The sequence below is a fragment of the Neolamprologus multifasciatus genome, chromosome 3, assembly GCF_963576455.1.
Source record: "Neolamprologus multifasciatus chromosome 3, fNeoMul1.2, whole genome shotgun sequence".
NCBI lineage: Eukaryota > Metazoa > Chordata > Actinopteri > Cichliformes > Cichlidae > Neolamprologus > Neolamprologus multifasciatus.
The window spans coordinates 24,493,910-24,519,559 of record NC_140441.1 but is presented as its reverse complement, the minus strand read 5'-3'; the positions used below and the strand labels follow the sequence as shown (position 1 = coordinate 24,519,559).

Here is a 25,650-nt window from a genome sequence, read left to right as displayed (position 1 = left end):
ATTTTAAGGCCTATCCTGACCAGCTGCTTTACTGGCCGACATCACTTTGTATCAGCAGTGATCAGTGTTGCTGGTCCCCTTGCATTGCTACTACATTCACCTGTTTGTTCCACTTGAAACATTGCACTTTGAGATATTTTGAGATATCTTGAGAGACACCATCAACTGGAACTAAATTGTTTTGAAAGTATGTGCAATTTTCATTTTCTTTTTAAACAAGCACAACACAATAATACATTTTTTCTTACACTCTGTGTAATTTTGCAATAGAAACTTTGTTCATTTTATGTATGTGTAATCATGTATCTTTAATATATAAAATATGTAATCTTGTATTTGTGTATTTTGTAGTTATTGCATAAAAACGAGTCACATGATAAGCAGAAATGGCTGAAAGAAATGTTCGATGGAAAAAGAAAAAAGATGTTGTTCTCTTAATCTTTAAGTTTCTAAGTCATCAATGTTTAGATAAGAAAATGCCAATAACCTGGGGCATATGAGGGGGCAGACAGCAATGTAAAGGGGGCACCTGGTGGCAATGGAAGTGAGAAAGGTGTGGGGGTTGGGTGGGGTGCTCTGGATTAGGGCTGCCACAAATGATTATTTTGATAGTCAACTAGTCACCAATTATTTTTGCGATTAGTCAACTAATCAGATCATGCACCTATTGGGTATAAAACGTACAGCTTATTGCACCATCATGCATCGGCCCTTATATAACTATCATTAGCTTACAGCTTAATGTGTTTAAGGTACGTGCTAACTAAAAATAAAGACAAGATGATTGTTTATTAAACTTTTAATAAAATTTGCAGATTGTCTCGGTGGAGTTTAATAAACTCAGCCATCTGATCTTTGTTCCCTAAAATATAAGCTCACACTTCTGTTTAATCAGTTTTCTGTTTGGCGTTTATTCAGCTGTGTGGAAACTATAACCGATTTACTGAGGAACAAATAAAACACTGAAAAAAGCCAAAAAATAACATTTTTAAGTTATCTAAGTGACTTATATATCATGTTTAACCTAAGTAGCAAAAAACCTCTGAAAAGGATTTGCCGGAAAACGATGAAAACGATGTGTTCTCAGAGGCTTTAGTGAGCCTTGAACCACTGGCTGTCAATCTGGTGGGTGACAGACGTCTCAGAAAACGTTGGAGCTACATTCTCGCCTGAAAATATCTTAAAAGTTTAGTTTGTAACCCGGAAAGAGTAATATTAAAACTAATTTCCAACAATGGCTGGGCTGGGCAGTGCTATGAATTCTGGGATAGGTCAGGCCACAAAGGATACACCTGACCCATCCTTCAAATCTGAGGAAAAGGAGCACACATTTGGGTGAGTCTTCGAATTTGGAAAGCCTTCCTCACGTCGCTACTTTTATACTTTTCCACTACCCCCCCCCCCCCCAATCAACGGGGAATGTGAGTTCACCCCCCTTTGTCAGCTTATCATAACATGCTTCATTGAGAAAGGGCGGTATGCTTGTGCTTTAGAGCCATTCAAAGAGCCGTATGCTTTTGCTGTACAGTCATTTGTAGCCCAGATGGAAAAACCACAATTAATTGACACCAGTGATCAAAAAATAGAAGAGCTTTGAGTATTTATTACCTTTATTTTAACTGTTCACATCAACAAAGTGTCATACTTCCTATGCCAATTGGATACACCTCTCGGTTCACCCCAGATAAGGGCACCTAGCACCACAGCCAATCAGAGCCTACGCAGGACGCATTCACCCTGTCAGCTAGGAAGTGAGGTTAAGGCGCGTGGTCCTCCCGGGTTTTTTCCCCATCTCAGCAATAGAATTGAAGGCACCACGAAGGAGATACACATAAACAAGTTGGCTGTTGTCAACATAACTCTAAATTCTTAAAGGGCCCTAGCGAGAACTTTTATTTTGTTGAAGTGTGCACACTATTTTATTTTATACTTTTTCCCGTACAAATTGGACCATATCTTTTACGCATTGTAACAATACAAGAGTGGCTACTACTCAAAAGTTAACATGGTGTCCGAGTCATTATTGCTGCTCAATACTTTGGCTCCATACGAATTTGGTGTTTTCTGATTCTGGCCAGGGTCTTATTAAGAGCCCAAGTAGTTATTGTACTATAATTCTCCTTTATATCATTAAAGTTGGTTACACATTGAAAGGGCTCTATGCTTTTACTGTACAGTCATTTAAAGGGCAGCAGGCCTTTGGTTTACAGCCATCTAAACGGCTGCATGCTTCTGTTGTACTTCTGTTGCTCTAAAAGGCTGCACACGCCATTAAGCAGTACAATTAAATGCAGCTGCCTGCCTGTGCACATACTTTAGCAGTGCCAAGCTGAATTAACCCTATGTTGGACTAGTCACAGTTGGCCATACCACTATCAAAGGTTTCCTACTGATCCTCACCGTTACATTTTCGAACAGTATTGATCAGCATGTGTTCATACAACAAATGGCACAAACTTTTCATTAATATAGTGGTAGGATCTCTTCCACAGGAAGAGAAAAAAGGAGCTCTTCCACAGTCTGTCTTTTCCCCCCTCTCTTCCGCCCTTAAACATACAACCAGTCATGTTAGATGGCTGCTCCTCCCTGAATTGAAAGGCTGCGATTTTCTGTTGAACAACATTTTGTTTTTCCTGATAAAAGGAATCTTCTTATCTAATTTACTCACTGAACAGCCAATCAAATAGTCACTCTGTAGGAAGAACTGGACAAGTAATTATTTGCTCAACTGCACAACATTAAACAGTACATAAATCGATCTTCAAAAGTCTTTGTGCTTAAATTCCTGAACTTAAATTTAAAGAGAAAAAGAAAACTGGATGCTCATGACAATATAAGTGTAACTTTGTGTAACTACTTCTGCCACTGTACAGTCTGACTGCTTATTCAGCGGAGTGAGATGAAAATAGAAGAGGCAGATTTTCCTACCCTTTGTATTGAATAGGAAAAAATATATTTAAAGAGGCTTAGATCACTGTTGATGTCGAGACAATTCAACATATAAATTATGTAAGAAGTGTGGTCACTTCTGGTCTTTCTGTCAATTTACACCTAAAATATGAGCATTTCAACAATGTTATTCTAACATTATGTGGAAAATCCATGTCATTCTTTCTTAATGCATAATAAACTAAGCTTACTTTAATTGGAGTCTAAAGATTGGCTTAGATTAGCTGATTAAATATGAATGTTGCAAAAACATGTTTTTACTCAATGATTATCTCTCATTTAGATTATTGTTTGACGTCCTGGTCACTTGCTTGTCCAACAACACTTAAAATTATTGAAAATATTTATAAAAGAAGTTTAAAATTACTTGACAAAAAATGGACTTCCTATCACCACTGTCATGTGCTTAAAAAAACATAAATTATCGAACTTCAATAATTTAGTGAAATGTAAAAGAGTTTGCTTAATATATAAAGTCTTACACTCCCTTGCTCCACCACCACTAAAGGAGTTCATTAGGCGTAAAGAAAGCTTAGACAGGACCACTCGAGCCACAACCCACTGAGACTTGTTTATACCCCACAGACAGACAGCATTTGGGCAGAATGTCCTCTCTGTCCAGGGTGGCCATTGGTGGAACAGTCTTCCTCAATTCATTAGAGAATGCTCTACATTCACCTTGTTTAAGGCACAGGTTAAAAATTGGTTATGGACAAATCAAGTGTGTGATCATGTATAAGTTGTATTGCTTTAATGTTTTACTTGGGAATAGAATGGTTTGTATGTGTGAGTTTGGTGATGGAGTTCTTATTATGTATGAATTATGAACTTTTTTATGAATTATTATGTACATTTTTAATATGTTTTTGGACAACAGATGGAAATTAGCCTTTGGCTATAATCTGGTATGTTTACATTCATGTAAATTCTTATTTTACATGTATGTTCATTAACATGCACTGTTTGATTGGTAATTTATTTCAACATGTGAACAATATACAAGTACATTTAGAAAAGAAAATAAGAGAGAAAAAAAGTACTATACAAATTACATACAAAAAACCATTCTGATTAATTTACATGTTGAAAGGGAGTGGGAAGAAGTAAACACTTATTTAATCCCACCCCTTTGCCATATTATTTTGTCCCAAATAAAATGTATAAAATTTATTAATTTATTAGAGATTTGTAGATTAGATGAAGACAAATTATGTAAGTGTAAACAGACATTCATGTGAAAATTGTCATGGTCTGACGGCCCCGCTGGGTTGCCTGCTCGTTGTGTCGATGTTTGTATTTCGCTCCCTCGCTTTCTCTCTCTCTTGACGTGTTTGCTTACCTCCAAGTTGTGACGAGCACTACCGAAAACGTTCCCGCGCTGAAGCCTGCCGCACCTGCCGCACCTGCTGTTGATCGCAGCTGTGGCTTATTATCTGCCATCTCTGGGGCCGTCTACTTAACGGTGTGATCAGGCTTCAGTCAGCGCTGGATCATTGTGTGAAACTCGGTAGTATTGCTCGGACATGTTATTGTGTGAAAGCTTTCCTTATGCTAAAGATTGCTTAGTCATTGTGTTGTATGTGTGTTTTGTCACTAAGAGTCAGAGGTGGCCTGTATTACCACTAAGGAAGCTGTTTGGGATGGAGTCACTGCGTGTGTGTTTTCACTTCACGACCACAAGTACTGCCAGGACACAATTCTCTGCCGTTTTATAACATTATCATTTGCTTTTGTCATGTCAGTCAAAATGAACTATACTTTTGGATGCTGAATAATAAATAAAACTAATAGTCTTCATTTCATTGCTTGAGTCATTGCATACAAAATTGTTGAATTAAGGGGGAAGAGGGAGAAGACGCCAAATACATAGGCAGATCCCTAATGAAATTAGGGCAACACTTGCTGACCATGTTGTCAATTACCGCCTCACAATGGATGAGGCTGGTCGGAGGGTGCAACCAAATGATGGAACAACCACTGTGAATTCAATCATTCAAACATTTTGTATGGGGAACAGGTATGTATAGTATTGGACAGTAATCCAACATCTCATACTATCTCATGTTTAGTGTACATTACTTTTACTGTAATCTGCACCACAAAGGATTGAAAGACAACCTTGCAGAGGTGGAAGAGGGCCCCTTTTTACCCCGCAGCAAGATGAAGCCATTTGTGCAATGGTGATTGCAAACAATGTAATAAAGTTGAAAGAAATTAAAAGTGCTGTCATAGAGGATATTTGGCAATATTGGATCTGTGTCAATTGCAACAATTGACAGAGTGCTCAAGTGAAAAGAAATGCGCATGAAACAATTGTACAAAGTGCCTTTTGAACGGAACAGTGAAAGAGTGAAGGAGATCTGTCACCAGTATGTACAGGTAAAACATGTCTTCTTTGTATACTCTAATGTTCAGCGCTGTAAACTGTTTTACTTTGTGTAGTTTCATGCAGTAGACTAGCAATTCTGTATATGTATCTACAGAACATACAAAATGCATTATGGTACACAGGAAAAGTTGTCACATTTCTCTCTCTCCGTCTCTCTCTCTAAAGCGTGTACTGGAGCTGGAAACCAGGGAACCACTGCACACATTCATATACATTGATGAGGCAGGTTTCAATCTGGCCAAAAGCGTGGAAGAAATCACATTGGACAGAGAGTAACTACTGATGTCCCAGACCAGCACGGAGGGAATGTTACAATGTGTGCATCCTCACCTATATTCCCCTTTCTGGTCCATACAATACACAACATCTCCTGACTCTTTTAGACACACTTTACGGGGACATAGTCCCTGAGAGTGAGAGGGGTAGAGGCCAACTCAGCAAGTATGTTGTTGTGTGGGATAATGTCCGTTTTCACCACTCACATCTGGTCCGACTGGTTTGCAGCACATGACTGCTGGTTGAAAATCTCCCTCCCAATTCCCCATTCCTTAATCTGATAAAGGAGTTTTTCTCTGCCTGGAGGTGGAAGGCTTATGACCGGCACTCACATGCGCAAATGGCCCTGCTAGTAGCCATGGATGTAGCATGTGACGACATCATAATAGAGTCACGCAGAGGGTGGATTCGCCACTTCAGGAGATACTTTCCTTGCTGCATTGGAAGGGATGATATCCATTGTGAATTAGATGAAAATATGTGGCCAGACAGAAACGTCTGGATGTGCCAGAATGATTTACGTATGTTCAGTTACAATACGTATTGTTATATTGTTCACATTTGCACAATATTTGCAATTTGTTCAGAGGAAGGAGAAATTGCTACTATGATGTGCACAAATGACTAAATGTTGTGGAGGTTGCACTAATGGTTTTGAGAATTTTCATTCTGATCGAAGAAAAGCACCAAAGCAACTAAGAACAACTGTAATACAGTATATCAATGAAAAAATAATTGTAAATTCAGACACGTGAGATTGTGCTAAAAAGAATGATACCAAGCAAGGCAAGGAAACAAAGACAATTTGAAGGTGAAATACAAATGTAAAATCAAAAGTAGTCAAAAATGGCCAATTATATTTTGGACCTCAGAAGGTTAACCCAAAAAATCATGAAAAATAAGGTTTAAATTTTTGTTCATTACAGTGAAGATTTCTGATATTTTGTGTGAAATTAAGCGTGTAACAATTAGATTCTCCATGTTGTGTAGCTTTCTGTATTTTATAGTTATTGGGCTACATAAATAAAATCAAAATTCACATTTTTTGCATAGTTGGAATGTTTAATTATGTGGGCTAGAGAAAATAATTAAGTTATAGACTATATTTATAGAAAACATGTATACTTACTGCATTTGAATAATTTTAACTATATGTAACACCTACATATGTGGGGGTTTTGGGGTTTGTTTTTTTTAAAGGCTTTGATTTTGCCACCTCATTTGATTTCCATGCCAACCTAGGAAAATTTCTCTAGATCCACCCCTGGTTCAATACTGACATCTAGTGGGTTTCCTGTGGAAGCCTCAGGCTGTTGACCTGCTCAGGGTCTTCCCACCTCTGGCCATATGGCTAGGATTGGCTCTAGCTCCCATGCAGATGGATGGATGTTCGGGTTCTTGTGAAATATTTTTGTTGTTTCAGATTTACTCAAATGTTTCTATCACATCAGATAAACTATAAAATCTAAAGTCCAAACTCTAATTTGTTGTCAGCATAATTACTAGTAAAATGCATTTCTCAAAACCATATTAAGATATAAATATAATTTAGAGTTAAACTCTGACAGCTGAAAAACCTTTTAAAGTACCTGCACAGCAGGTGAGCCAAGAACAGCTCCTGACAATTAAATGTGTATGCTTTCCATTACTGGGTGTGGCCGTATAAACATGAGAAGGCAATACTTTAAAAGTAAAAGTAAAAATGCACTCACAGAGCGGCACAAACAAGTGTTAGACGGATTGAAATTTCCCATGTTAGTACAGAATTGCAGATAAAATGGATGAATATCCGTATCCACTGTTTTTTTAAGACATCAACTTTACAGACAGAGTGAAGGAGAAAGTGAGGAGATAATTTCAGAAAAGGTGAGACTCCGGGGTGCGGAAGTCTTGAAAAACTTGGAGGAAGCATTTATAAAATCTGTTTCTAGGAAAAGAAGGTAGGACAGTCGGTTATTTGTAAAATGTGTTTTCAGATTTGTGTTTAAATTCGGGCTGTTTCAGTGACTCTGTCTATGGCTGTTTTCCAGATCAAGACAGAGTTTTGCAGAGGAAGTTTCACACCATCACTCTTCCTAGTGGAGAAGTGCAGCTGACCGTGAGCCGGACAAGTTCACCACAGACCTCTGACCAGCCATCGCCAAGCCAATTACTGGTACAGTTCACTGCACTTTCAAACACAACTTTTGGTTACAGTAAAAACTGAGCGCCAGAATAATGTGACCAAACCAGTTTAAGAGGAGTGAGTTAGCCTCCAGGAAAGGTTTGAGCTGGGGACAATATTGACAAAAACAGATTATTTTAAAGCATTTGAAAGACATTGCAAATACTGCAAAGAATACATTTTAAATAGTAAAACGCTCTCTTTAAAAAAAAATAAAAATAAATATATATATATATATATATATATATATATATATATATATATATATATATATATAATCATTCAATTTGATATCAGGGATAAGTTTAGAGAACATGTTTGTTGTTTTAGAAGAATGTCAGTGTTGTATTACTTCCTCTTCTTACAACATTTGAGAAATGGAAAAACCAACCACTTTAGTTCTGGAGGTAAATGTTTGTTCCATGTTTGCTGGGCCCTCTTTTGGTTAACAGTTCCTCTTTCACTCTGTCTCACTGTTTATTTATTTATTGCAATTATTGTACAAGTACACTTTATGTAGTCCTGTGTTAATTGTCTGTTATATGTAGCACCATGGTATTGAAGGAAGATTGTCTCGCTTCACTGTGTACTGACCACTGCACATGGTTGAAATGACACTAAAGCCACTTGACTTGACTTGTTGAAAACATAGAGTGAAGTTTAATGTTGTTTAAATAAGAAAGGCCTTCCATGAAAAATTTGTCATGTGGATGGCACAGCATGCAGATACTTTGTAGACAAGCAAGTAAATCATATCACGTGTGTTACTCCACCTCCACATCATCGAAGATAATTTTTTTTTAAAACACAGGCGATAACAAGTCAAATGATAACACTTTCACTGGTCACCTTGCTAACCTTGCTAGTACCAGACTAAAGTGCTGCTTTAAATCTTCACTGTACTTTTTGATTGTAATGTTGTAATGTTATTTGAATCACTGTTCCCTTCCTATCAGTTTAAAGCACATTAAGATGACATTTTTATGCAGAGAATTGGATATTTTCTCTTTTTCAGTCCGTTCTCTGTAATCCCTGGAGATGGTTGTGTGGCAAAATCCCAGTAGAAATATATCTGAAATTTTCAAAACAGCCCAAATTTATTCCTCATTCTGATGCTCACTTTGAACTTCAGAAAGTCCTCCTGACCATGTCTAGTGGCGTGTGACTGGCTGATTATCCATGTGTATAAATGAGCGCTTGAGCAGCTGTAACTAATATAGTGGCCAGAGAGTGTGTGTCTGTGTGGTTTGATCACACAAAATTTTAAACTCTTTGTGGAATCCAAAGACACCGCATCCCGTTAGCACATGGGTGAAAAACCTGAACATTGTGGTTTAAATTATTCACCAGTCATTGAATTCTGCTTTAGATGGTAAATGGCCTGTATTTATACAGCGCTTTACTAGTCCCTAAGGACCCCAAAGCGCTTTACACATCCAGTCATCCACCCATGCACACACTGGTGATGGCAAGTCCTGGGGCGCACTGACAGAGGCGAGGCTGCCGGACACTGGCGCCACCGGACCCTCTGACCACCACCAGTAGGCAACAGGTGAAGTGTCTTGCCCAAGGACACAAAGACCAAGACTGTCCAAGCCGGGCCTCAAACCGGCAGCCTTCCGATTACAAGGTGACCTCCCAACTCTTGAGCCACGATCGCCCATAGGATACTAACTAACTTAGGATACTAACTAATTCAGTTTGCTTATTTGTCAAAGGGACAACACAATAAAATTACAAATGTAACTGTAGAGAACTAGATATGTAAGTGCCACTTGCTGTTTTACCTCATATAACCCTAGATATACTTATATGCAACACTTGTATAATGTACACTGGCTTTTAAAAATGTTCTGTAAGTTACTCGGACATGTCTAAAGCCATTTTTCTTTTTTCGTCAGCGAAAGCAAAATACTTTTGGTAAGGCTGGCCCAGAAGGATTGACTGTCCTGGCTTAGGTCTTTACCAGTATTGCCGACAGGTACAACTCCTATCATGTGGCTGAACCAAAACAAGTGAAAATGGTGCTGCAGGACCCGTCCTTTAAGACAGATTATATCAAAGTTTACACAGAGAGTGGCTATGCTGTGGCTGAGAGATTTTAAAGTGACCACTGTACAGCTGCAGGGTGCTGCAGATTTTAACAGGTTGAAAGAAATTCTGACGAAAGCCAAGAACGAGGCTAACAGAAGAGAGTTCAGAGTGGAAATCAGCTACATGCCAGGTGCCAGGGGAACCTCAACAACCAAAGTCCAACTGAAGACATGGCCAAGTTTAATGAAAGTCTTCATGATTTCCAGATGAATCAAGTTTCAACTCAAGAAGCCATTAATCTGCTTCATCCTGAAATAGTTGATGTTTTGATAAAATCCTAGACTGAAGCAGACCAAGGTGACCTTACAAGCCTCACATTTTCCAAATCCTTGTGTGTTTGTGTCTGGTCCTCGATGTCATGTTCAGGAGGCCAAGGAGGCCCTAACATCAACTCTAGACAGTGTTATAGTAGACACTTTGACTCTAGATGGACCAGGGGCTCAGCAGTACTTCCAGGAAGAGGGTAAAGCGACTAAAGAGCTGATAGAGGGTTCCTGTTACGTCATTATCCGAGAGAAGCAAACTGGAACCACCACAAATGTGCAAAGACCACAAAACACAAGCAGACTCAGCAATACACCACTAATCTAATCTAATCTAATCTAATCTACAGCAGCAGCATGTACAGCACAGTTGGAAACTCTGCAATCAACAGAACAAACCTGAAGATCAAACTCAGCAGTTTAGAAAATGAACAGGTTTGATTATTTCCATTCAATTCTATTTCCCATAATCCCAAAATAAAATATCAACATTCATGTTATTCAATATTATTTCTGCAGGTGGATGCTCAACAAGCAGCTGACTTCTACAAATATTGGCAACAGTTTGTTGGCCAAAGCTGGGGATATATTAATGTTAATGTTTGATTCAGCCGTAGCCAGTTGTGCCCTCGCCCCTGGTGTTGTTCAGATGGTTGATGCACCTCCATCTCTGGGCTGCTCCAAGATTTTCTTCATTGAATGCTCGCCTTGGGACGGAGTAAGAGGAAAGAGTGTTCAGGTAAAATTAAGGACTTTTATTAACACTTCTGGTGATGGAAAATTAATTCATGGTTAATTTACCTTCAGAAAACCACAGAAATTCACTTTAAAGTGGTGCATATTTGAAAGGATTAACTGGAAAAACCAGAGATATATAAGTTGATGTGTGCAAAAGTAGAAGCACAGACAAAAGAAAAGATAATAAAATATTTAACTGAAAAGCAAAAGCATCAATGCTCAAACTAGATAAATGCAAAGAAAGATTTATACAACTTTTTTGTGCAGTCTCACAGTTTTCCATGTGTGCTCTGTTTGTTGCAGTGTGCAATCCAAGAGTTAAGTTTGAAAACATAGTTTAAACTTTTGATTTGCAGGCTCTTGGTAACGGTCTGAAGAAGTGTCTGGAGCTTTGTGTACAGCTGAATTTGGGTTCAGTGGCCATTCCGATCATTGGGCCAGATGTTATTTTACAATACCCGCTGAGAGAAGCAATTCAAGTGTTGACTGACATCATTCACCAATTTGGATTATCTGCATCCTCTGGATCTCTTACAAACATCCACATTGTCATTAAACCTGGCTACCCTGAGGCGGTCAGTGTCAATCGATATGTCCTGATCTGATATGTAACATGCATATCAAACTTTATTTATAAAACACTTTAAAAAACAAAAACAGGGCTGTCCTGACCATGCATCAATTATTTATCATGTTATTCTGTGTTTTTATCTACAGTGCTACCACAATGTCTACAAAAAGCTCAGCTTAAATATGAACCATGGAGGCCAAGGTAAACTTGCACTACTCAGATTGTCTTCATTACGTGACACTAATGCATAGTAAGCAGATAAAAAGTATTCAGCCAGTGCCATAGTTTACGATTTTCGTTAGCACCCTCAGTCATCGGATTACATATCAGACAAAATCTAACGTGTGGTCTTTTTCCTCTCAGCAATCTTCAGGTCCCTCACCAGCGACCTAGATGACATCATCCTTACAGTGGGAAATGGGGTTAAATTACATGTGGTATTTGGTGACATCACTAATGAGACTACAGATGCTGTGGTGAACACAACCAACTTCAAACGTTTTAACCTTGGTAGGTGAAACTGATGCACACAAAGGCAGGAAGGCGGAGTGAGCAGGAGGATCATATTGTAACTGTAAAGTTGTTTTTAGCTACAATGGTGGAATAGCTCTCTGCGGATAGCAGAGACAAACAGCTGTTCATGAATATCTGCACAGAAACGGGAATGTCCATATGAATATAATCCTTGAAGATTCAGAATCAGAATCAGAATACTTTATTGATCCCTGGGGGAAATTATTTTTTTGTGCTCCATTATAAACAAACATTAACAAGACAGACAATACGCTGACTAAGAATAGTATATATATATATATATATATATATATATATATATATATATATATATATATATATATATATATATATATATATAAAGTCACTTATTAATAAATAGCTGGAAAAGAAACATGTGTAGCTGTTGCAGTAAACAGTGTTTTAAGTGGATGCGTTGTACAGGGAGATGGCCACAGGCAGGAAAGATTTCCTGTGTCGTTCAGTGGTGCTTTTCAGTACTCTCAGTCTCTCACTGAACGTGCTCCTGTGACTGACCAGCATGTCATGGAGTGGGTGGGAGGTGTTAGCCAACATTGTCTTTATCTTGGACAACATCCGCCTCTCCAACACCACCTTGAAGGAGTCCAGCTCCATCCCCACAACATTACTGGCCTTACAGATTAGTTTATCGAGTCTGTTGGCATCTGTTACCTTCAGCCTGCTCCCCCAGCATGCAACAGCATAGAGGATCGCACTGGCCACAACAGACTCGTAGAAAATCCTGAGCATTTTCTGGCAGATGTTGAAGGACCTCAGTCGCCTCAAAAAATAGAGACGACTCTGGCCCTTACTGTAAAGTGCTGTGGTGTTTTTAGCCCAGTCCAGTTTATTGTCAATTAAAATGAATAAATAAATAAATAAATGAGGAACGCTTCACGAATTTGCGTGTCATTCATTCAAGTTTTCATCTGGTATTATCAGCAGGTCATTTATATTAGCTAAAACCTCATCATATACGTATGAAAAGCAACAAAGTAAGTGGCATAAGTAATTATGCCACTAATTTCTAATGCATATGGAGCTGCAAAACTAGATAATTTTTTGTTTTTTGGATTTAGTACCGATCATGGTTATAGTTTCTCATAGTGAAATATAGTGCATATTAGACACATTCAGCAGGAACAAGCTTAGTGGATGACAAAATGCAAAACTTTTTTCCTTTCCAGCCAAGCAGGTTTGACAGGGATTAGCCTTTGACTTACCTTTGAGTACCATTTCCCATAAGTGCATTTAGACTGATTATGAGAAATAGGGTTGATGAGTCATTTTAAGCAGGAAGTAAGACTAAGAAATCAAATGGGTAGAATCTCTATTACATATCCAACTGCGACACAAAATGGAACTTAAAATAAAACTGTGGCATGCATTGTCCAATTATTGTTGTTATTTACAGAGATTATCCAAAGTTGTACTTAGTAATTAAATACATTTATTAAATATATCAGCATTTAACCAATAGGCATTAGACCTTCATTTTAATAAGATTATCTTAGACTTTTTAGAGCCCCAGCTTGTCTTTAAATGTTACAATAAGACTGGCATTTGTGACTTTAATTATATGCTAACAAACGGAAATCTATTTGTTAATCAGCTGTGCAACTTGCCCTAAACTTTACAGAAGCAAAGGTTTACATGTTGCTAACAAAATAGATGGCAATAGTTATGTGTGTATATGTATCAGAATTAGGGGTGGGTTTTAATAATCGATTCATCAATTAAAATCGATTCTGGCTTGGATAACGTGATATCGATTCATTAAAATCCTGAATCGATTTTTTAATATAAATGTATTTTGCCCAAAATTCCAGAATCTCAGGTGAAACGTCACACAATTTTGACAACCACCAAACATTTAAAACAGTAAATGAGAGTAGCTACACGGCTTCTGCACAAAGACGTAAACACAGAGCGCGGACCGCGGATCAGAATCATTGAGATGACGCCTTTCTCACCCGACGGCACGGACACGGTCGGGGGTGAAAGCTGACAGCTCGCTGATTCTGATGTTTCGGCGGGTCCGTGCTTTGTATTTACGCCCTTTTGGTGCTGATTCTAAAGCTGTTAGTTTTATCTCTCTCCAAACAATATTGACCGAACCAGCAGCAAAAGAAGATCCAAACTAAGCTTCACATAAACATCGTCATGGACTCCCTCTGACTTTTGCTGTTTTGCTTCCACCACAATAAAATCACACATCATGCACAGCTCTCTCTCTCTCTCTCTCTCTCTTTCTCAGTGTACTTCAAGAACAGTTTCCCGTCTATCCCCGAAATCTGTTTTCTGCATTATTTGCTTGTTTGTTACGCACAAGTCTACCGTTGTTTACAGCGCTGTCGGCCGATGTTTTTTTTTTTCCTTTTACTTACTTCCGAAAAGAAAACCTAATTTCTGCCGTTCAATACTGAACAAATTTAAACTTTTTAAAATTATACAAAATGCAAAACGCTTAGCTGTACCTCTAATAAAACCGCTGTAACTTCAGAGGTAACGTTCATAAGTTGATTAATGGTTTTCTTTCGTTTTTGATGTACTGCAGAATATTTTTATAAAATCCAGGCCAGGAAAATCACCTTCATGTTTTTCTGTGTTTTATCTTCAGCTACTTTGACACAAAGGCATCTGCTGTGATGCTTACACCTTTGATAAAGCCTGGAAAGTGTCAGCTTCCTTTTTATAGATACAAAAATATGTAAATGTACTGATCTGAATTATAATATTTCTGACTGTCTGAGGCAAAATTTCCCAGATTCAAATTGAATTGAAGTGAATCGAATCGTGGATCAAATCGATTCAGGACCTTGTGAATCGGAATAGAATCGATTCTAGAAATCAGTGACGATACCCAGCACTAATCAGAATCACTCAGTCCTGGTGCTGATTAGCCGTGTTTGCATGCTAAATGTTGCACAAGATTAGCATGTAGCTTCACAAACTTGCCTTCACTGACAGATTGTAAGTCCTTTAATGTATATTTTTCTGATTTCTCGTCTTCTATAGATGGAGTATGCAAAGACATCTTAACTGTAGCTGGACCAGAGGTGGAAGCAGAGCTGAAAGCAGGTGAGAAAAAGAGAAGCAGCTATTTATCTTCTCATCTTACTTATCTGACTCTCACTCATGCTTCCTGTGTCACTTTCTGTGAAGCATACGTGGAACGAGGAGAAATTTATGTGACCCAGCCTGGAAACTTCCCCTGTAAAGCTATTTTTCATGTGCATGGAAAACAGGATGAAGTCCTCATTGAACAACTTGTATGTGATATCATTTACTATTGTGAATCGTATAATTACAGTTCAGTGGCAATTCCTGCCATATGTGCTGGTAAGTATTTTGTTTAGCATTTTTTTTTATTCTGTTTGTTGTGAAACACAAACACACACACACACCTGAATGCAAGTGGTGTTTTAACAGGAGCTGGAGGGTTGAATCCTGCGATTGTAGCAGGAGCCATTCTTCGAGGGATCAAGTCATCTGCATCAATCATGAACACCCTCACCAACATCCGCCTCATCCTAATTAAGATCAATGTCTTCTTAACTTTTAAAGAGAAAGCGATGCAGATGTATTCCCCAGCTGTCATCAACAGAGGTGACAGAAATATTCACAAACTGACATCTTATGTGCAATTGAATTTTAAAACGAATTTTAAAATAAAAACTGATTACAAATTTATTTTACTGAAAATTTTTACTGATTTTTTCTAGTACTTCCAGTACTTCCAGTACTTCCAGTTCAAGTACAGCAACAACAGCCTCCTCCTTCTGTGAGTGCATACCTCAGCAGTCTCCGAATCAACTCTACAAGTCAGCAGTCTGGCTATCTTGCTAATGAGGTGAGAGTCAGGCAGGAGGAAGATTTGTACCTCCGAGTTGTTTGGTGCATCCTGGCACATAACGGTAACTGGGAAAGACTTCCCAGAACAGCCAACTACCAACTGGAAAACAACGAATTAACAGAAGGAATAACAGATACCCAGGGACTCACATGGGAGGTTAATCTACAGACGATGATGGCCACACAATCACTGAGCAGATGGACGACGAAGCTGAAACGACTTAAGAACCTCCCAGGTGAGAAGATAGATCTCAGTGAAAATGAGCCTGACTGATACTGGAGTTTGATGCTTGAGAGTAATCCAAAACCAAAAGAAACAAATATTAAGGATTACAAGATGTAATGAAAGGACAGAGTACAAATAGAAATGCAAAATGTATTGCAAACTGCGGCACCTGTAAGAAAAACAATCATACAACACCTGGAACACAAAACTTAAAAATGTACAGACGACCCTGCTAAAGCCTGACTTCCCTGGTTCAAGCCATAGATCAGGGTCCTGAGCATCCAGGCATCCAAAAATCACCCATTACCCAGTACAGAGAGAGGTGATACAAAAAATGTGTCCCGTGTGCACTTAACCCAGTAAACAATGATCGCGAGCGTAGTTTTCAACAAGGGGGTAATCCAGACCAGAGTTGCGCCGGTAATTCACCACAACCGTCCTTAGTTGTTAGAAATAAATTTAATAATCTTCAAATTAGTGTGTGTGAAACAGGGGTGTAGAAAGATGGCTCCACCCACTGTGACCTATGCAAGCCACAACCCTCCATCAAGACCCTACGTGTATGTATGATGTATGAGGGAATGGGTGAGAGGGAGGGCCAGGGTAAGTAAGAATAGGAGGTAGAGTGAATGTGAAGCAATGTTAAGGTTTTTAAAGAAATAATTACAAAAAAAAATCAGAATACTTTAGTCAATCCCTAAGGAAATTATGTTACTACCAAACTAACTGCAGTAAAGAAGGTTGCAAAAGTCAATATAAAAGTAACCATAATCAGTTCATTTTTGAACAAGAAATATAAAAATCCCACATCAGCAGTTAAGGGAGGAACACGTTGTCCTATTTCATGTCTTCATGTCTAATTTAGAAGCAGTGTTATATTATTTTTAGATGGGCTCTATTACAAGTTTTATTTTGGTTTTATTCACAGACAATCCCATTAAAATTATATTTTTATCTATCTATCTATCTATCTATCTATCTATCTATCTATCTGTGTGTGTGTGTGTGTGTGTGTGTGTATACATATAGATTTGTTGTTTGCCATTTACTACAAAATTTGTAGTAAATAGCAAAAAATAGATCTCAGCATAGGCTCTCTCTGTGTCTTCTCATGTGTATGCTGTTTATGCTTGTCTCTTTCAGACTTTACTTTCCCTCTGTACTGGGACAACATGGCTTCCAGTGAAAGTATGATGGTCATTTCCCTGGAGTCGTCTTCTGCAGAGTACCGAACAGTGAAGGAGGCCTTCAAACGAACCGTCACCAAAACTGTGATGAAGGTGGGTGGCTCTCCCTGTGCAAATGAACATTTCAGTTTCTATTTTTTTATTACCTGTCTTATTATATGCATGCTGCTTCATCACTACTTTATTCTTCTATAGGCAATACAACCAATGTTATTAAATGTTATTCATGAAATATTATGCTACTGTAAAGTGGAACAAATAGATATTTCTTATTTACTTTGCTTTATTATATGTGTATATTATTTGCAGTGAATCCCCATTATTTATTATTGCTTCCTGATTATGATATCCTACCATATATTCTTCCTAACGTTTGTTACTTGTATTTTGTTTTGTAACCCCAGCAACATTCCCAGAGATATACATATATATAGATATATACACACACTGACACAAATCTACATAAAGTCTGTGTAAATAGCAGGTGAGATCAACCGGCAATGTACTTTGCGAAAACCGTATCTTTGTATAGGTCATGCTGGGCCATTATTTCAGTTCCTTAGTCTGTGGATACAAAAACTTCAAAACATCATAATGTAATTCCAATTTACAAGAAATCACTTAATGTCGCATTTGATTGATGATGTTCAACAATACAAAGAAAGATATTACAATACAGTTGAAAAACCTGCCTGCAAATCATTGTGTTTTCAGTTTCTCAGATTTGCAGTATTAAAGTAATTAATTGATCGTTGATGACAACACAAAATCTTCTCATACTTGAGATGCACGCCGCAATTTAAGGCCCACAGAATATAAGCATAAAAATATACATCAGATGTAATTGATATCCTTGATTACCTTGTTTGGCAGCTTGTTGAACCTTTGGCCTTGTTCTTTCTGTCAGATTGAGCGTTTGCAGAACGTTCACCTGCGTCGTGCCTATGAAGCACACAAGAAGCACATTTCTGATAAGAATGCATGGGAGGGAGGAGCAGGGGAGAAACTTTTGTACCATGGGACAACCCGGGAAAATTGGTACTCCATAAGGATAACTGGATTCAACAGGAGCTTTGCTGGGCAAAATGGTGAGTGTTTTTATAGTCTACAATTACAGAACATATTAGCATTTATCTCCTAAGGTTTTGGAAAGTACCAAATGCAAACTGTCAGTGCCAACAACTTGCATAACATGTTCTAACCAAAGTCAACACCGGAGTCTTCTTACATTTGCGCAAATATTTTAAAACAGCGGTCCCCAACCCCCGGGCCTCGGACCGGTACCGGTCCGTGAGTCGTTTGGTACCAGGCCGCGAGACTTGAGGCTCAGGTGTGAAATGTATAGTTTTCAGGGTTTTTATCGGTTTTCGGCGTTATTTTGTTATCGTTTCTATCGTTAACTCTGTTTTCCTGGGTCTTTTCACGTGTGTTATGAATAAATTTTCTTTTTTTCGGTACTGGTACTAGTTTTATTTTGTTGTATTTATCCGCGACACCTTAAAGACCGGTCCATGAAAATAATGTCGGGCATAAACCGGTCCGTGGCGCAAAAAAGGTTGGGGACCGCTGTTTTAAAGCACTAAACAAATAGAACAAGGAGAGCTACAATTAAATGTTGAAAGAAAGAAAAAAACATTGTCTTTACATTAACAGGTTTTCTGTTTCAGGGCATAATAAAAGTAACCTGGTCCTTAGCAGTCTAGTCTTAAAATTAAGTAAATAAAACCTTGGCTGATAGGAAAACATGGTATATTAAGTTTCATTATTCATTTAACAAAAACTAAGCAAAAGGGGGATTCAGCGTATAAAAACCAAAGTGTCCCCTTAAGAAAGCATATTTATAAAAACAGTTTGGCAATCTACTGATCTAGAGCATTCAGGTGTGTGTCAACACAATAACCACAATCTTCCTAGGAGTGGACATCCCAGCAAAGAGGTGGGAATGGAAAAAATACTCTACACAATTTAACAGACAACGCCACCCTGGGAATTTCACCCAGAGAATACTGGATAGAAGTAATACTAATCACCCAGAAGGCACTTAGGTTTGTTATACTCAGTAGAGAGACATGGTTCAATGATAAAACAGGTTGACATTTTATTGATAATTATTTAAAACAGTATATAAAAGCACAAGGATAAATATCAATATACAAATATTCTAAAAAAAAAAAAAAAAAAAAAAAAGTATTACCAGTGGAGGGGCAGGGATGCCACACACAAAACCAATTCAAAAAGAAAAGAAAACTCACCAATAGACAAGTGCAGCGCACTGTCACATGCTCACACTAATAAACTAAAAATGCAGGCGTGTAATACTCAAAGGATCCCACCACCAAGGCACCCCAGTCTCCTCCACGTCAGCCCTCCGCATCTAAATAAAAGAAACAAAGAAAATTATTATTATTATTTGTACATCAGTGGGAAAATAGTGGTGGCTTGCTAGCTTTTGTGCGGTTTCCCCAGGTCAGTGAAAACTTTGAAAAGAGAAATGAATGAACTTACCAGGTTGCCCGATCTCTTCACATATCTTCCTCCAAGCTCGGTCCTTTATATTCTTGTCTTGGTACAGAAAGCAGCTGGTGTCGTACAGCTCCGGGTTGTTTGCTACGGCGTTGATGAGCCTTTCCTCCATATTGAATGAAGTATGAAGGGCTTTGGCTGGATCTGCCCCTTTGACCTAGGTCAGAGCCACGTCACCAGGCTCCTGATTGGTTGTTGCGGCGCGAATTGATGCTGGAGTTCAGATTTTTCCAACTCGAGCGGTAGACACGATACGCACGAATGCACAAGATGCAACACAAAAACTGATGCACGTGGTTTTATTCGCGAGTCAAACACACCAGACGCGCTGCTGTGACACGCGTTTCACGCGCTTTTGCGTTTTCGCGTAGCTTCCGAATCTGCTTCCGAATATTCGCGGGACCTGCAATCGCGTGTCATCGCGCTTTTCCATTGACTTTACATGTAAACCTGACGCTCTGTTCGCGCGTAGCATAGAAAAGCCATAGCGACCCTGCTGTAAAGCTACTGGCCCTGCACTTCCTGCAATATTTAATGAGTGTTTACTATAAAAGAACAATAAAAGGCAGAGATCGTAACAAAGCTGAGTTAAATACCAATTAAACGGCATCACTCGAGACATGAACAGAGTGGCTCGTAGGAGGCTTCTACAGCTACGACCTATAGATGTCACACAGTGGAAATTTGTGTTTTTATGTTTTATCAATCTGTGTATTGGTACATGGTGTTGATTTTATTTGCATGATTTTATTGTGATATTTATATTGCATGTTTGTTTATTGATATTTGTATTGCATGATTTTATCCCCATATTTATAGTGTGTGTTTAGTGTTGATTGTACAATACTTTTTTTATTCCACTGAGGATTAAGCGGACAATTGTAGGCACCTGTGAGGTGGGGGCATTCCCCGAGGTGGCCTATTAGCCGCCAAACTGACTTAAGGGAGATGGTGAGCGCAAAGACGGGAGGAGAGACACACGAAAAGTGAAGAGCTGGAAACAAAATGTGTGCAAGCCAGCATATGTAAAGAAGGACCTCCGGCCTGACTGTGGGGCGCCACGAGACATTCGGTGATCGGCCAGCATAACCCAGCGGTCCAGTCCCGACGGACAGAATAGCGACTGTGGGAGGCGATGCGTGAAATCCACAGCAGGGCAGGGGGACGCCTCTGCCTGCATCTGGCGGGGCTACGAGGGAAACGTGTGCAGGGGTGGAGAGTGGCTGGACGGCACGGCCGCGCACCCTCAGGCGGAGATAGAGGCCTCCTCCCTGGTCTTCTGCTGGCAAGATTCCCCATCCCGGGAGAGGAGTTCCTCTGCTGTCTCTTCCAGCTAAGGAACATTTGCCCGCATGTGTGCGGCTGGACAGTGGGACTATAGGACTCGGGGGGAAGGTTTTAGCATATGAAAAACATTCATTTAGCTTTGTTTTTTTTTTAGTGTATAGTTATTTCTGCCGGCAGGGTTTTTAGCGGGTTGCAGACACTGTTTTTATTGTATAGCAGGGATTTTAGCTTGTATTTGGGGGTTCTGACTGTGTTTTATCCTGAAAATAAATGGTGTGTTTGAAGCCAGCTAAGTTTCTGTGCTCTGAGCGCTGACCCACTCACTCCCCTTTTCGCTTGTATGTATACAGACGTGGTGGTGAAGATTTGGGCCCACCAGTTTAGCGGTTACATAAACAACATGTCACGGTCTGCGGGAGGCAGACCGAATGGACAATGAGTGGAGGACTCAGGTGTGGACACTGACGAGGAGACGGAATTACTTTAACGAAAAACAAGCCTTTATTTGGGGCTGATAAGTGAGCATACAAAAATTAAGCAAACTGGTAGAGACCAGACTAAGAAAACTATGATTAAACTATTACGAGACTGGAGAGACTGTGAAAGCTATGAATGCTAAAAATACTCTAAAACATGAAGGGACACTATGAAGTCTAAACCTAGACATGGGGAGGGGAACACAGACGACACCACACTGAACACAGGAAGAGTGAGGGCTTAAATACACACATGAGGTGATCAGGGGAAGTGGAGACACATGAGGAAAACAGCTGACTGGAATGAACATAAAGAAGCCACAGTGGAAGCGAAAGCTAAGTACATAGAACATGGAAACAAGACTTCCAAATAAACAGGAAACATTACGAGATGCAGACATGACATAAATTTAACCAGCAGCACAGAGACATAAAGCATGACAGGTAGACATGAAGCAGGGAGACTTAGAACAGGGGAGAAGACAAAAGGATCTGCAAAGCAAAGGACTAACACAGCAATCTAGGCATCGTAGCACTTAATAAGGTAAACTAAACTCAAACCAGAACACGAATAGAAAACAAAATACAATAAAACTCAAACACTGGGTCACATGACCCAGTACTGTGACACCACATTGGTTTACCACCGAGTGAAATAATGTACGCTCTGCACCAAATAAACACATACCAGGCACGATGGAGGCCTCAAGAAGGTAATCCGCGGGTGATCTCTGTAACACGAACACTACAATCAACACAAGTACTGCCAATTCAGGCTGAGGCAACAACGACATGTAGCAGCTCCTACCTGCAACACCGGGGGAAGTCAGGAGACCGAAAGGGGATAACAGGTACACAATTCGGGGATGCTCAGATGGCCGCTACTATTTATATTAGCGCCCCCTAATGCACCTGAGTAAAAGTGAGATCAACCAGAACATTTAATATTCATCCTGCCAAATGTATAACTAGAAAACAACTGAAAGATTATGGCTTGTTTGGAAAGGTTGCATTTTTTTTTTTTTTTTGCAGCTACAAGACATGGGCACCTTATAGTCATTCAGTCAACCACGAACGGCTCTGTTCTAGAGAGTCTAATGTGAGGCTATCTGTCTGACAGCTAAAGCATATCCAAATTGGATCATGCAGCAGGATAATGATCCCAAGCATAGCAGCAAATCTACAACAGAATGGCTGAAGAAAAAGTGATGCAATGGCCCAGTGTCCTTACTCAAATGCTGTGGTGGGAACTTGGGAGAGAAGTTCATAAATAAATGCCTGCAACAAGGGCATAGATTTGGCATGGACAGAACGGACATGTCCCCACCAATATCCAGCGATTATTGAATTGTCCCCACCAATAATTTGATCTCTTCGAGTAAAGAAAAACAAAACCGATCAAAAGAAAAAAAACAGTCTGTCAACGTCTCATTCACCCAGCGGTGCAGAAAGAGTTAAATTACATTCTCTACTGGAGTCCTACCTCAGGTGACAAATATGGCCAGTGTGATTGGCTGTGCCTTTCAGGGAGCTCTGTTTAGTTTTAGCAGCGGCATGCCTGCGCTACGAGGACCTGCAAGGAGGAGAGGAGGATGGCAGCAAAAAGGAAGAACCTGGATATAAGAAAGTATTTTTCAAAGAAACCTGTAAGTCACTTAAAGTCAACTTCACTCATAAAATGTGTCTGTCATAATAACGTTACAGGCTATGCTAGGCCTTGGCCAACATCAGTCTAAAATTGTATGTGTCACGGTTTGCCAGGGCAAGCCGTGGGGAATGTTGGAGAAAGGACCCAAACGCTGGACTTAGTGCAATGAACAGTGCATTTATTTACAGTGGGGGTAAATGTACACCACACAATAAGTCTCCAGAGTGCTCCCTCAACTCCTGTGTCGTGCCTTCTCCCAAGTGCTGGTATTCCGTGCTCTCTGCTCCTGTGCCCACGCACACCCCGTGCGTTCTGCAGTCCCGTGTTCCGCTCTCCTGAGGAAAAAACAACAGACGCAGCTGTTATGGCGCCACTCCAGCAGGCATACACTTAACAGTACTTGAGACACTGACATGGAGTCTAACTCAACGACCCTGCGCCGGAGGAAGCTCCATCGCTCTGTTAAGTAGCTCCCCCGACGAGCCTGATCAGAAGCAGGTGTGTGGGAACCTAGGCGTCACCAGCAGCTGGCAGGGCCACACCCATCAGGCCTGCAGGTGGCTGTCCTTCATCCTCCAGCCACACCCGCAGACACACACACACGTAAACACACCAGCATGGAACACAAGAGCACAGTGCAGCAAACATACACCCAATAATAATAATAATAATCATAATAATAAAGGTCCACACTGTTCACGGACCCCGAGTCCCGGAACCGGGTCCGTGACAATATGTAACCATGAATAACATTTTTTGGAAACTAACTGCACAACAGGCAGCACTATTAGTTATATCAGTCTCCCAGAGCAGCATTCTAATTTTAAAACAAATTTAAAACAAATATGCCAGCAGTTTATCTCAGTTAACGAGAGGGGAAGGCATGTGTTTGGCTCCTTCACATAGTGGACATTGAGTTGTTGTGTGGGGCACCAGTAGTCCCTGTCTGTTGCTGTAACAATAGTTCAAGTTTAAAATAAAAAATCCCAGCTCACTGATTTGATAGGGGCAATAGTTGCTCCCCTCCCAAAAAAGAGGTAAACCAAAGAATAAGTTTAACATCCACAGACCAGCATCACTTTTGATTAGTTCTGTTGTGCTTATTTGGAGTGATACTTCAAAAAGGAACTCCCCTTCTTGGAATCACAGAGAAATACCTTGCACTTTGTGCACATCACTTATGTTTTGCTCTTGCAGTTGGATCTGCGACATCTTGACGCATCTGTTTCATGTCCACCATCTCTGGAAGATGGATAGCAACAGAGCTTAATTTGGCTGTCGTTTCCACTTTTGTTGTAGGGGAGTAGAGTCATCTTCACTGTCACTTGCGCTTCCTGCTTGAACCCAAGTAATCAACTCTTCACCAAGGAGCAGGTTGAAGTCGAGGAACTTCAGTGGTTTCTTCCCTCGAAACTGCAAGTCACTTCTATACTGAAACCACGAGTTGTTTATTGCCAGAACAAAAAAAGTGTAGAACTGCACATACTGTCCATTTCCGAGTGCAAGAGGCCATCCTGTAGAAACTCCACATTCGGTCAACAAGATCCACGCTACCCATGTTGGTAGTGTACTCACCAACTGCCAGTGGCCTTAGGACCTGGACAAACCTTTTGTCTTTCTTGGATCATCTTGTGCATGTGTCCTGAGGTTCAATGCCATAGGCAGAGGATGCCATGACAACTGGCTTTTTGTCCAACCACTTAATGACAGCAGGTTCAGGAGGACTTCGTCTGACTATCATCTCTGATGCCCCTCTTTCTTTTTTATTGAAGGGCTTATCCCCTATGATCTTGCACTCCTTTGGAATCCTGTTACTCATGAGGGTTCCACTTCCAGTCAGCCCTTTCATCTTTAGGGTGTCAAGGAGGTTGATAGTTGTAAAGAACCTGTCAAAGAACAGGTGGGTTCCTTGGGGAACAGACTCTGCCAAATGAAGAACAGCTTGCTCTCCAATGCCTATTCCTCCTGTATCTTCAAAGGAAGTCTTGCCTTGGTAGACCACAAAGTCTAAGACCAAACCAGCTGGTGCAGCTAAGACAAATACCTTCAATCCAGTTGGGTATGGCTTGCCTGGTACATACTGGCGCACTGGGCGGCTACCAGTAAATGGGATTATTTGCTTGTCAATGTACAATTTTTCTGTTCTAGGTAGACTCAGACATCCTTAATTCTCCACGAGAGATCACTTCTGTTTTCATTATCTGAAACATTGAGGTCATTGATGATCTTGAAGGAATTTCTGAGCTTGTAAAAATGATTTCTGGTCATGGATTCTGCTACAACTTGAACTCTGGTGTTTGAAGCCCAATACATTTCAATGTTTGGATATCCTAGACACCCCATGTAAATGGAAATCCCAAAGAATGTCTTCAGCTCTTCAGGAGTGGTATTTTGTGTTTCTCCAGACTCAAGGATTGTGTGCTTATTTGTGCACAAGGCCATTCTTTCAAACACTGAGTCATCGATGTAC

The 25,650-nt window shown here is 39.8% G+C and overlaps 1 long non-coding RNA gene and 1 pseudogene across 2 annotated transcripts in view; one reads left to right on the top strand and one right to left on the bottom strand.

Annotated features, from left to right (window-relative positions):
• Positions 1-25,650, bottom strand: part of LOC146522196 (uncharacterized) — a 360,305-nt gene that overhangs the window by 199,115 nt on the left and 135,540 nt on the right. The gene's annotated exons all lie outside the window — the stretch shown is intronic.
• LOC146522204 (protein mono-ADP-ribosyltransferase PARP15-like) lies at positions 8,509-24,165 on the top strand (annotated as a pseudogene). Its single transcript, XR_014873448.1, has 11 exons — positions 8,509-10,590; positions 10,658-10,874; positions 11,230-11,454; positions 11,591-11,645; positions 11,808-11,954; positions 14,997-15,059; positions 15,144-15,320; positions 15,411-15,587; positions 15,704-16,069; positions 17,203-17,339; positions 18,154-24,165. The product of XR_014873448.1 is annotated as a protein mono-ADP-ribosyltransferase PARP15-like (transcript).